The 13,666-nt window shown below is 43.0% G+C and overlaps 2 protein-coding genes across 17 annotated transcripts in view; one reads left to right on the forward strand and one right to left on the reverse strand.

Moving 5' to 3' along the window:
* The window catches only part of MCTP1 (multiple C2 and transmembrane domain containing 1), a 265,879-nt gene that overhangs the window by 162,240 nt on the left and 89,973 nt on the right, over positions 1-13,666 (reverse strand). The window lies entirely within an intron of this gene.
* The window catches only part of LOC147030513 (uncharacterized), a 29,286-nt gene continuing 25,423 nt past the window's right edge, over positions 9,804-13,666 (forward strand). For 5 of the 9 annotated variants that reach the window (XR_015056422.1, XR_015056425.1, XM_085874641.1 and 2 more), the window contains exons 1-3: positions 9,804-9,889; positions 10,339-10,467; positions 11,191-11,305. The gene's annotated coding sequence lies outside the window, so the exon portion shown is untranslated. Of the gene's footprint in view, positions 9,890-10,338; positions 10,468-11,190; positions 11,306-11,626; positions 12,332-13,666 lie in introns of all 9 variants that reach the window. The other 4 variants (XR_015056424.1, XM_085874642.1, XM_085874645.1 and 1 more) reach the window with 3 other exon arrangements.

Raw genomic sequence — 13,666 nt, forward strand, 5'->3', positions numbered from 1 at the left:
AGAATTTTGTTGCCTGATTTACATAATCTAGTGACTGGATCATTTACACAAGAAAACTGAAACCTTTTGGAGCAAAATCGTGGGTGCTATAGGTGTCTGAACTTTGCTCCAGACTCAACGACACTTAAATTTACCCCAGTTTTACCCCAAGTGTTCACCATGTTGACAGTTACACAGCTCTTTTAAATTTTTGTCACTTAAAGACACATACATAGGCAAACTGTGGTAAAAAAATTCAAGAGTTGTTCTCAATCCCTTCTATTTTTCAACGATTTTTTTTAATGCATCAATTTTTAATGATTCTGCAGTCCCAAAAGCTAATTTTTTAAAAATAATTTTTTTACTAACAAACATATCGAAAAAAAATAAAGATATTGCAAGGAGGTATGACTTAAGTGGAATCTAACAATATATAAATCAGTTTAGTAAAGCAAAAAGAAGTGTACCAAAATCATTTCCAAAGTTAGGCATGAAGCACAACTCTATCTTATTTAGGCTTTAACCTAATACACAGCCCTGTAGTAACTGCCAATGCTCATTGTTACATTTTATTATATCCTGGCAATTATAAAACTAATCACTGTTCACTTTGTACAATGGATCCAAGTACATTTGCCCAAACAATTTGATATGAAATTATGAAAAAGAAAGTTGAATCAGATATTGTACCTACATTTACAAATGGATGTAGACTTTCGTACAATGTACACGAAGTATATAAACAATTACATATGCAAATGAATATTTATAATGGTGATTATTATGATCACATTATGTCATAATTTGTCGTTGAGATTGGTGGCGGCCTTAAACTAAAATATCCTTTTTTAAAAATGTGAGCCAAAATAAAGCAACCACATACTTGTTCTGACCAAAAAACACAACAATTTGATCATTGTGGTGCCAACTTATGAATGGTTGGCATGGTTTCCACTTCAAAAGCACACCTATTGCTTTTATTCTACATCTTTCATCGAACATGTTTTTTTTTAAAAGTAGTGGGCTTTTTTAAAAATAGAAGGGATTGAGAACAACTCTTGATTTTTCTACCACAGTTTGCCTATGTATGTGTCTTTAAGTAACAAAAATTTAAGAGCTGTGTAACTGTCAACATGGTGAACACTTGGGGTAAAACTGGGGTAAATTTAAGTGTCGTTGAGTCTGGAGCAAAGTTCAGACACCTATAGCACCCAAGATTTTGCTCCAAAAGGTTTCAGTTTTCTTGTGTAAATGACCCAGTCACTAGATTATGTAAATCAGGAAAAAAAATTCTTCATGATGAATAAACTGACAGTTGGCAGCAATTTGAAAACTCAAATTTTTTTGACTGCATGTTACAAATCACTACTTTTGAGATTACTTATCTTAAAAAGTATTTCAAGTAGAACATTTTTGATGTCAGATTCTGAAAGCCTCACTAATAGACACCATTTGTGTGAATTTTCAGAACTCTGTTTGTAAAACTCTGGAATTTAGAGCCCTCCAAAAATGCTTCAGATACAAATCTGCAACTCGCAACTGCCAGAATCGAAACACCCCTAGGGTGTTTGTCGGGCCATATCTCAGACACTACTTGGAATTTTGAGCTATAACTTGACAAACCTTCCTCATATATGTTAAGGTAGCTTTGAGAATTTTTCAGAAAAAATCTGAGGGGGTCACCGCAACCCCCGGCTGAAATGACACGGAATGAGCCGTTTGTGTTTATAGTCAGGGTCCCGTCCTTCTGCCTAATGGGTTAATTACATGTGCGCTCCAAGATACTTTTATAGTCAGATTTTTTTTACATCTTCAATCATCCTTCATTTTTGCACCATCGCCATCCATCGCCCAAGTGCAGCATGCCACGTACAGGGGTGAGGTTCCCTCCGCCACCGTGAGCTCGTCCAATCGACGGCGACCGGCCCGACAGCCAACCCGAGATCGCCCATCCCTGCTACAAGGGTGGATGGAGAATAGGGTGCTCCCCTGGTTGTTCCGTCTGGGTTCTCAGACACGCACGGGGGGAGGGTGATCGTTGCCCCCTCCCAATGGACCACCCCTTGTCCAATCAGGGTGCTGACAACCTCAGGGCTGGCTCCACCTTAGCCAGATGGAGTGTTCGGCCCGACCAATGAGGGGCAGCCACTAGTCGCCCGACAACCCCTTGTCCAATCTGGAGGCGAGTCCCTCAGAGTGGTTCCCTCGACCCGTGTGGGAGGGGAAGGATAAGAGTAGGTGGCAAGCCGTCGAGGAGGGAGAAGAAACCTTGTCTTGCCTGCTGGCATTCTCGTCTACCCGCAGGTGCTCGTCCATCTGGTCCGTTCCCATGCTGGCTGGCATCCGTTGCGTCGTTCCTGGTCCCTGGTGCTTGGTGCTGCATTGTGGCGGCGGGTTCGAGTTCTGCCAACAGACAAGCTCGACCAGACCGCACGAGGCGGACAAGTGCAAGAATAGACTCCTGCCCTCTGCTCGCCTTTCCCTCCCGAGCTGAAGGGCCAAATAAAGGCCACAGCCACCATTTCTTTTGGTGTGTGTGTGTGTGTGTGTGTGTGTGTGTGTGTGTGTGTGTGTGTGTGTGTGTGTGTGTGTGTGTGTGTGTGTGTGTGTGTGTGTTGGCGCCAGTCTTAAGTAGAACTGTTAAGTGCTTTTTGCTCACTGTACATTTCCTGCATTTCTTTTATTCGGATAACTCTGCTCTCTGTGTCTCTCTCCCAATTATTGTAATAAACCCCTGTTAAATGTTCCAGCTCCTTTTCTGTGCTTTCTCCCATTGACCCAGCACGGTACTGGCTTGAGAATTAGTGAGGCCGTTGGTGCCGTAAGTTGTCATTGGGACCGGCACGGCTCTGGTAACTCCGCTCGGTTACACCCGATCCGAGTCGGTACCTGCGACTCGGTTCGGACAGAGTCGGCCGAGGGTGTGACTTCCCCGCTAATTTGACGACGTGGGTACTTAGATATATTGAAATTTGGCTATTGACCCTATCCCACGCCGTCAGAGAATTGGTGATCACGGTCTTTAAGTAACCCGTGACCTTTCGGAGTTGTCCGAGAGTCACGACCTAAATTCCGGGTGTTCGATGGGAGATGACTCGACTGCTCTACTAGTAGTCGTTTATCGCCACCGAACCCTGGCCCACAACAATATCAGGCCCAATACATTTTTGAAACATCATTCTACATTTCGTTTGCAGCCCTATCTCTCAATAGCAAAGAATCACTTTTCAAAAATTATCAGATCCGGATCCAGATTCGGATCTTCACCAAAATCGAATCAGTTCGTCATTGTCACACATACAACCTGTCCACGCAATTGCATCCAGATCCGTCCACTAGTTTTAGAGATATCCTGCACACAGACAGACAAGCAAACAGAGAGAAAGGGGTGAAAACACAACCTCCTTCACCTTCGGTGGCGGAGGTAATAATACGAGTTCTCTTTCAAGGAACTTCAATGCAGGAGGAGGCCACGAGGCCCATCAAAACCTGCACAATGGTTGTCTGCAACCTATGGTTATTGAACGTGCTCTGTCCTTTATAATTGCTGAGCATCAAGCAAAGAAGCATCACGTGCCCTCTTTAAAAGTTTTTGGTATGACTCGCCAGGGTTCGAACCGCCAACCTCCCAGATTCAGAGCAAACGGTCTCACCATAATAAGTGGGTTGAGAAAGGGCATATAAACAAACATGACAGCAAGATAAAGGGTAAACTGCATTCAGACAAATAAAGTTATTGGTGGCCAGAAAGGAAAGGTCAGTGAGAACAGAACAGGTAGGTATTGGAGAAAACATGAGATGTCAATGAATTGCCACCTAAAAAAACTGTAGGGAAGAGCAGGATTGGATGGACAGGGAATGGATTCCACAGGTTGGAAGAAAGGAGCACAAAATAATTATAAACAGTTACGTCAGATTTTCATACGACGGTATTGGGTGCTGTGTTCGTTAATGCAAACTTGCACATCTTGGGAAGGTAAAAGGGCTGAACGGAGAAAAAGGACATTAAAGACCAATGGAAAAGCAATGTCTGTATTGGTGTGGCCTGCGGCTCTATGTCTCCCCCATGAACTTTGGAAGTTGTGGAGGCCAAGCTCCTGGAAAAAGCTTTGGGGTCATGTATTTGTTAATAACCTAAATTTCAATTTCAATTGGGAATGACCCCAGGTCTTACAAAAATGACTTTACTTGATTCATTCATTCATTCATTCATTCATTCATTCATGTGGAGCAACAAATACAGGCAGACTGAACTCTGGCTTGGCATCGATCTTTGGGACCACACAATCATCGATGGAACACCCGACCGACAATGGACCAATCTGACAGTTTATAGTCAGACTGGGAATCAATCTCAGATGAGACAGCTGAAAAATAAGTAGGCTAATTCTGTCCCATCCTGTCAGACACTTTACCTGATGAATTGCGCAGAGCAGGTGTCTGGCTTTGCAAAAAAAAGTTGAGAAATGCGGGGGTTTTTTTTGTTTTTGAAGAGAGGTCATATAAACGTCATCGAAAGGGTCAAGAAAGAGTACTTTTCTAACATCTGAAGGATTGTTTAAGATGGAGAAAAGATAAGATAACATACAAAATCTTTTTTAAAAAACAACATCGAAAGCACCCTCCATCGTGTGCCTGCAATCCAACTACTTGGAGGCCAAAACTGAGGGATTGTTTGAGATAGAAAAGAAGACCTACGCTATATTGACCTCTCTCATACCAAGCTGCAAAGGTATCTCAACCAAGTTTGACATTAAAAAAGGAGATCTTTTACAGTACATTTCCCATCAAAAGAAATGGTTTTTCTCGAACACAACAGCTTCCCACGGTCTGCACTTTGCAGGACATGATGATGTCATCTCTTAAGCCATGCAGAGAGCATCAACATCACCTTTGAGCACCGCACCAAAGGTAGTGTCATTCTGTTGAAGTCTAGCCATCACTTGTACATCTTTCAACATTTATATCTTGCTTCATATTGTGTTTAATGAATCGTAGGTATTGTTTGGTTTATTAAGGGGGGAAAGGATGGGGGGAGATAATAGTCAGAATTTAAGGCCTGAGCATTGGTTTTTTTGGCACATGCGTGTATGTTTCACATTTTGAACCAGGCATTTTAGAAACTATAGATGTCGAGGTGGGGGTGGAACGGGGTTACATTTGGGGGGGGAAGGAAAAAGAGTTCTCTCTCTCAGTCTCTGTTTCTGTCTGTCTGTCTGTCTGTCTGTCTGTCTCTTCCTCTCCTCGCCTCTCTTCTCTACAGTTTAGAATAAATTTTAACAAATAACACTGCACCATTCCGTATCCTGCACGCATTACACAAAGCAAAAGAGAGACAAAATTCATGTTGACAGATGAAAACATCAAATGTTAACACAAACTCAGATAGATGTTCCATGAGCCTCTCACCCTGCAAAAAATAAAAAGTGCGTTGAAGCCTTATGCAAATGCACGAAGTCGAAAACGCAATCTCAGACTGCACCAATGGAGTCATGTTCAATGATCTGGAGATTGAAGAGTGCACTACATGCTCAGTGGCAAGTTGTTGACGAGAGATGGAAAGCATCAATTTGTACATTGCACTAATGATAGCTGTTCGTGTGATGATAGCAACTCGAGAAAAGACGAAGAATCATTGAATTATTTGCCAGAAATCATTCTTCTGTTATTTGGAATCTGAAATAAAAGGTTGCATGAATATTCTGACTTTTTTTTTTTTACGACAGAATAGTTGCATCTGAAAATGGTACATTGCATGGTACTTCTTCTTCTTCTTTCGGGTGCTCCCGTTAGGGGTCGCCACAGTGGATCAACCGTCTCCATTTTGCTCTATCCTCCACATCTTCCATTGACACACCAACAACCCGCATGTCCGCCCTCACCGCATCCATGAACCTCTTCTTTGGCCTTCCTCTTCTCCTCCTGCCTGGCGGCTCCATCTTCAACATCTTTCGCCCGATATACTCCGCTTCCCTCCTGAGCACATGTCCAAACCATCTCAATCTCACCTCTCTCTCTCTTTGTCTCCAAACCGTCCTAACTGCACTGTCCCTCTAATATACTCATTCCTTATCCTGTCCATCCTCGTCACTCCCAACGAGAATCGCAGCATCTTTAACTCTGCCACCTCCAGCTCCGCTTCCTATCTTTTTGTTAGTGCCACCGCCTCCAAACCAGACAACATAGCTGGTCTCACTACCGTCTTATATACTTTCCCCTTCACTCTTGCAGCTACCCTTCTGTCACAAATCACTCCTGCAACTCTTCTCCACCCACTCCATCCTGCCTGCACTCTCTTTTTCACTTCTCTCCCACACTCTCCGTTACTTTGGACAGTTGATCCCAAGTATTTAAACCCATCCACCTTCCCCACTTCAACTCCTTGCAACCGCACCATACCACCACCCTCCCTCTCATTTACGCACATGTACTCCGTCTTACTCCTACTGACTATCATTCCCCTTCTCTCCAGTGCGTACCTCCACCTCACAAGGCTCGCCTCAGCCTGCTTCCTACTCTCCCTACAGATCATGATGTCATCCGCGAACATCATAGTCCATGGAGACTCCAGTCTGATCTCGTCCGTCAACCTGTCCATCACCATTGAAAACAGGAAAGGGCTCAGAGTCGATCCTTGGTGCAATCCCACTTTTCCCTTAAACCGGTCCGTCATTCCTACCGCACACCTCACCGCTGTCACACTGTCCTCATACATATCCTGCACGATCCTCACATACTTCTCCACCACTCCCGACTTCCTCATACAATACCACAACTCCTCTCTTGGCACCCTATCATAAGCTTTCTCTCAATCCACAAACACACAATGTAACTCCTTCTGGGCTTCCCGATACGTCTCCATCAACATTCTCAAAGCAAACATCGCATCAGTGGTGCTCTTTCCTGGCATAAACCCATATTGCTGCTCACAGATCGTCACCTCTCCTCTCAACCGAGCTTCCACTACTCTTTCCCACAACTTCATGGTGTGGCTTAACAACTTTATCCCTCTGTAATTTCCACAGCTCTGCACATCACCCTTGTTCTTGAAAATCGGAACCAGTACACTTAATCTCCACTCCTCCAGCATCCTCTCACTTTCCAAGACTTTATTAAACAATCTGGTTAACAACCCCACTGCCATCTCTCCTAAGCACTTCCATGCCTCCACTGGTATACCATCTGGGCCAACCGCCTTTCCACTTTTCATCTTCTTCATAGCAGTCCTCACTTCATCCTTACTGATCCACCCCACTTCCAGATTCACTATCTCCACCTCTTCCAACCTTCTCTCTCTCTCTCATTTTCTTCATTCATCAGCTCCTCAAAGTACTCCATCCACCTTCTCAACACACTCTCCTCGCTCTTCAGCACATTCCCATTTGCGTCCTTTATCACCCTAACCTGCAGCACATGCTTCCCAGCTCGGTCCCTCTGTCTTGCCAATCAGTATAAATCCTTTTCCCCTTCCTTTGTATCCAACTTCTCATACAGCTCGTCATATGCCTTTTCCTTGGCCTTTGCCACCTCTCTTTTTGCTTTTCGACGCCACTCCTTGTACTCCTGCCGACTTTATTCATCTCTCTGACTATCCCACTTCTTTTTCGCCAACCCCTTCTTCCTTATACTTTCCTGTACTTCCTCATTCCACCACCAAGTCTCCTTATCTTCCTTCCTCTGTCCAGATGTCACACCAAGTACCTTCCTAGCTATCTCCCTCACCACTTCTGCTGTAGTTGCCCAATCATCCCACCCATCTTTACCACCATCCAACGCCTGTCTCGCCTCCTCCCTAAATTGCACACAACAGTCTTCCTCCTTCAGCTTCCACCATCTGGTCCTTGGTTCAGCCCTCACTCTCTTCCTCAACCTCACCTCCAAAATCATCCTACAGACCACCAATCGATGCTGTCGTGCTACACTCTCCCCTGCCACCACCTTACAGTCACTAATCTCTTTCAGGTTGCATCTCCTGCTTAAGATGTAATCCACCTGTGTACACTTTCCTCCACTCTTGTATGTTACCGTGTGTTCCTCCTTCTTCTTGAAATACGTATTTACCACTGCCATTTCCATTCTTTTTGCAAACTCTACCACCATTTGCCCTTCCACATTTCTCTTGTTGAGACCGTACCTACCCATCACCTCCTCATCCTCTTTATTCCCTTCCCCAACATGTCCATTGAAATCTGCTCCAATCACCACTCTTTCATCCTTGGGTCCACTCTCCACCACTTCATCTAACTCACTCCAGAAATCTTCTTTATATTCCATCTCACACCCCATATGTGGGGCATATGCACTGATGACATTCATCATCACCCCTTCAATTTCCAACTTCACACTCATCACTCGGTCACACTCTCCTCACCTCCAATACCCCCTTGACATAATCTTCCTTCAGGATGAGCCCGACACCATTTCTCCTCCCATCCACACCATGGTAGAACAGTTTGAAACCACCTCCAATGCTCCTAGCCTTACTCCCCATCCACTTGGTCTCTTGTACACACAGTATGTCCACCTTTCTTCTCTCCATCATATCAGCCAACTCTCGCCCTTTGCCAGTCATCGTCCCAACATTCAGAGTTCCAACTCTCACCTCCACACTACTACCCTTCCCCCTCTCCCACTGCCTCCGGACTCGTCTTCCCCGTCTCCTTCTCCTCCTTCTCCCAGCAGTAGCACAATTTCCACTGGTACCCTGCTGACCACCGGTACCGGTGGCGGTCGTTGGTAACCCGGGCCTCGACCGATCCGGTATGGAAGTTCGTTTTGTTGTCCGCATAATGATTTGGCATAGGTTTTTACGCCGGATACCCTTCCTGACGCAACCCTGGTCGCCTCTTACGACACACAGGGATATGGTACACCTATTCTAACCGGGGCATACACCGGGTCCAGTACACTGGTACTCATTTTGCCGACCTCGGAAGGATGACAGGCTGAGTCAACCCCCCCTGGTGTCTTTTCATTAATTCAATTCAAAAAATTAATTTTTTAAGTGATTCTTCACCATTGAGAGATCAGGCCAAAAACGATATATTGCACGATATCTCAAAAAGTTGCAGACAGATTTGCACGAAACTTGATGGACAGGTTGGGTGTGTGACATAGGAAGAATTTATTCAATTTTGTTGAGGATCCGAATCTGCATCCGGATCTGATAATATTTTAAGTGATTCTTCACCATTGAGAGATCAAGCGAAACCGATATATAGCACGATATCTCAAAAAGTAGTGGGTGGATTCGGATGAAACTTGGTGTTCATGTTGTGTGTGTGTGTGTGTGTGTGTGTGTGTGTGTGTGTGTGTGTGTGTGTGTGTGTGTGTGTGTGTGTGTGTGTGTGTGTGTGTGCGTGTGTGTGTGTGTGTGACAAGGACGAATTGATTTGATTTTGGTGAAGATCCAAATCTGGATCTGGATACGAGAATTATTTCATTTTTAAAGTGATTCTTCACCATTGAGTAATGGGGCCAAAAACGATATACATCATGATATTTCAAAAATGTATTGAGCCCGATATGTTCTCGTGGATCAGGCATTACGTGGCAGAGGTATGCGCTCTACCGAGTGCCCTTCTGGCTGTAATTAAATTTGTTCTTGCATTGAACATTCTCCTGTAAAGTTATTCCGAAGAAGCGTAAATTACCAAAAAAGTCAGACTTGCTTTGCTTCCTAGGTTTGTTAGCATGCCCTTGTTAACCCATAATTGATGAAATGCGTCATCCCATGAAGTTGACTTTCTTCAATGGTCCCAGTGACTAGTGGAGTTAATAATAAATGTGAGGCTTAGATATTATAAAACGTCCGTGAGTGTTCAAGCAATCCAAATGTCCTGCCGGTGAAGCACCAATCCGACAGTTAATGGTCAGGTCAAGAATGGAACCCAGACTGGACAGCTGAAAGGTAAGTGAGCTACCCCTGCACCATTCTGTCGGACAGCCAAAGACGTCTTCATTTGGGAAAAAAATATTGCCGATTCAAAAAATGTCCGACAATTTCTGGTGCCTTCGAGTGTCTAATAAGCGTCAGATTATGCTTAAAAACTTGAATCTTGACAAAAGCATAAGAAATGAGACCTATTCAGGGTTATGGTGTGTCACGACAATATTTTGTAAATCACACATCTGCCAGCGATATATTTATTCATACTTACAATTACAGGGAAAAGTTGTGCTCTTCGATTGGCCAGCCTGACAAATCCACATAAGTACCATGACATTTTGTCTCAGGAACCCATGGATGATAACTCAAATCTCTCACCTCCTACTCCCCCCACTCCTTGCTTATTCTCTTCCCCTTTCCTTTCGCACATCCATATACCCTCCTGTTATCCCTGTTCCATGTACCTGCAGTGCATAAACACATTTCCTGCAGTCTCATTATCCAACAATCCTGGTGTCACTCAGTGTTCTTGCTCTCTCACGGTCTGACAAGCTGCAGACGCGCCTCTGTGGTTTACTTCCCATTCACAGGTCTTGCAGGTAAAACCCTTCATGTGGGAAAGAATAAAGGACCGAAAGGATTTTCAGCTGTTGTTCTCATACTTATTACCTCCACCTTCGAAGGAGAAGGAGGTTATGTTTTCACCCATCTCTGCCTGTTTGTTTGTCTCCGTTTGCCTGTTTCTCTGTGTGTGTGTGTGTGTGTGTGTGTGTGTGTGTGTGTGTGTGTGTGTGTGTGTGTGTGTGTGTGTGTGTGTGTGTGTGTGTGTGTGTGTGTGTGTGTGTGTGTGTGTGTGTGTGTGTGTGTGTGTGTGTGTGTGCAGGACATCTCAAAACGTTGTGGACGGATCCGGATGAAAATTTTATGGACAGGTTGCGTGTGTGACAAGGACGAACTGATTAGATTTTGATGAAGATCCGGATCCGACTACTTGATTTTTTTTTTTTTAATAAAAGTGATTATTCACCATTGAGAGATCGGGCCAAAAATGATATTTAGCACGAAATCTCAAAAAGTTATTGAGGGATTCGGACGAAACTTGGTGGATATGTTGGGGATGTAACAAGGAAAAATTGATTAAATTATGGTGAAGAGCGGAATCCGGATCCGGATCTGACAATTACCTCCGCCACCGAAGGTGAGAGGTTCTGCTTTCATCCGTTTCTGTCTATCTGTTTGTTCCTTGGAAAATCGAAGATTTTTCAAGGATATTGGTCAGTCGATTTTGTTATTCTGTATGTTTGTCTGTCTGTCGCCTTCAGGTCACAAGGTTACACCGATCTTCACAAAACTTCATCACATGGTAGAGTTTGTCATAAGGAAGAAGCCTATTGTTTTTGAGGTCAAAAGGTCAAAGGCCAAAGGACAACAACTTCGGTGAGATTTAGAAAATCCTCAATTTTCATCCGATTCACTTGATATTTGAATAGGATGTATATTTCAGGTCAATGAATTCAACGAGCCAATTATTTTTGAGGTCAACATCGACCAAAAGGTCAATAAAGGCTGAATGATTTTTTTTGAATTGTCAATTTTCATCCGATTAAGATGAAATTTGACGAGAAGTTGCATATCTGGTCATTGAATTCAAGCACCAATTATTTTTGAGGTCAAATTTGTTTCATGCATTTTGCAAGTATCGTGCTCTGCATGACGTCTTCTTGTTTGTCTGTTTTTTGTCTGTCTGTTTGTGTGCAGGATATCTCAAAAAGTTGTAGACAGATCCGGATGAAAGTTTGTGGAAAGGTTGGGTGTGTGACAAGGGAGAACTGATTCAATTTTGGTGAAGATCCGAATCCGGATCCGATACTTTTTTCATTGATTCTTCACCATTGAGAGATCGGGATAAACTGATATATAGCACGATATCTCAAAAAGTGTTGTACGGATTCGAATGAAACATGGTGGACAGGTTTGGTGTGCGACAATGCCATATTGATTCGATTTTGGTGAAGACCCGGATCTGGATCAGGATACGAGAATTTTTTAATTTTTAAAGTGATTCTTCACCATTGAGAGACAGGGCCCAAAACAATATATAGCATGACATTTCAAAAAATGTACTGGGCCTGATATGTTCTCGTGGATCAGGCATTATGTGGCAGAGGTATGTGCTCTACCGAGTGCCCTTCTAGTTTCATATGCAGCACAAGAATGCAGGGTAGAATCATCAGCTGAGGGTGCGGCTGTGCTGCTAACGCAATGCCCTCTAAAGATTACATCAGGAATTTGGAATTTGTTCAGGGTGCCAGTGGTAGCTAACCTACTCTACGCGAAGGACACCGTGGGATCTCTCACGTCAAGCAACAAATGCCAGCAGACGGGATGCTCAGTTCAACGTCCATCTGAGGGATTGATGAATCACCCTGCGTGTAAAACACCGGGCTGACAGTTTATAGCTGGGTAGGTATTTGAACCCAGGCGAGATAGGTTACCAGTACAGTAAGTCTTCGCTTAGCATCCATCGTCCCAGTTAACATTGCTTCGTTAGTAAGATGTTTATCTATTCGAGAACATACTCATTTAAAGTCGTTCACCATTCCATTATAAGTCGTTTTACCTCTAATTTAGTACCAAATTAATGTTTTTTCTCATTTTAATAAAGCTTCAGTATAAACCATACAGTAAATACTGATGTATAAGCCGTACCAAATTTTTTTTTATCTGTATAAGCCCACCAAGAGTACGTACGGTGTCGGCTTCATATACACCATGCTGTGCATTGATAACATCGGTGGGCCCTGCGCTGAAGTTACTCAGGTGTGCATGAATGGTGTGTGGAGGAAGTGGTGGCCTGAACGTGTCAATGACTTGGAATCATTTAAAAATGTTGTCCCCGCGATGAAGAAAGTTATCCTCGGCTTAGCCAATAAAGAGGGTTTGGCTGAGGTGGAAGAAGCCGAAGTTACACAACTTCTGCAATCACACAGAGAAGAGCTAACCGATGAAGACCCGAAGCAACTCAAGATGATGATATTCTATTGTTTGGATAAAATCAATTAAAACTTATACTCCACATACAAGGCACATCCTTGGACACAATCAGACACCTTGTTCACACTCGAAGGGGGTCCTAATTCGCTATTTTCTTTCACCTTAGTATTCCCGTCAGCGAAGCGACAGGTTGTATTTCCAAGTGTATACACATATATATATATATATATATATATATATATATATATATATATATATATATATATATATATATATACATATATACACACACACACACACACACACACACACACACACACACGTGTATATATATATATATATATATATATATATATATATATATATATATATATATATATATATATATATACATACATACATATACACACACACACACGTGTATATAGATATATATATAAATATATATATATATATATATATATATATATATATATATATATATATATATATATATATATATATATATATAAAGTAGACTAGGCGTAAGTCGGCAGCGTGTAACTCGTCACTTCGCCAAAGTCGGCAGCGTCAAAAAGTCCCGAATTTATCTCATGTTAAATCCCTTTGAATAAAGTCTGTAAGTCGTCATCTCTAAGTCGTCACTTCGTCTAAGTCGTCAGATGTTGTCTGTTCCCACGTAATGGAAACTCAAGGAAATTACCACTCCTAACTCGTCACACGGAACTGCTGCCTCGTGAGAAGCCCGATTTCATGGAATCGTGATGCTCGCTCATTGGTTTACACCGCCAGTGATAGGCTATT

Source organism: Eptatretus burgeri, chromosome 3 (assembly GCF_056783735.1).
Source record: "Eptatretus burgeri isolate ZD-2024b chromosome 3, Ebu_testis_v1, whole genome shotgun sequence".
Classification (NCBI taxonomy): domain Eukaryota; kingdom Metazoa; phylum Chordata; class Myxini; order Myxiniformes; family Myxinidae; genus Eptatretus; species Eptatretus burgeri.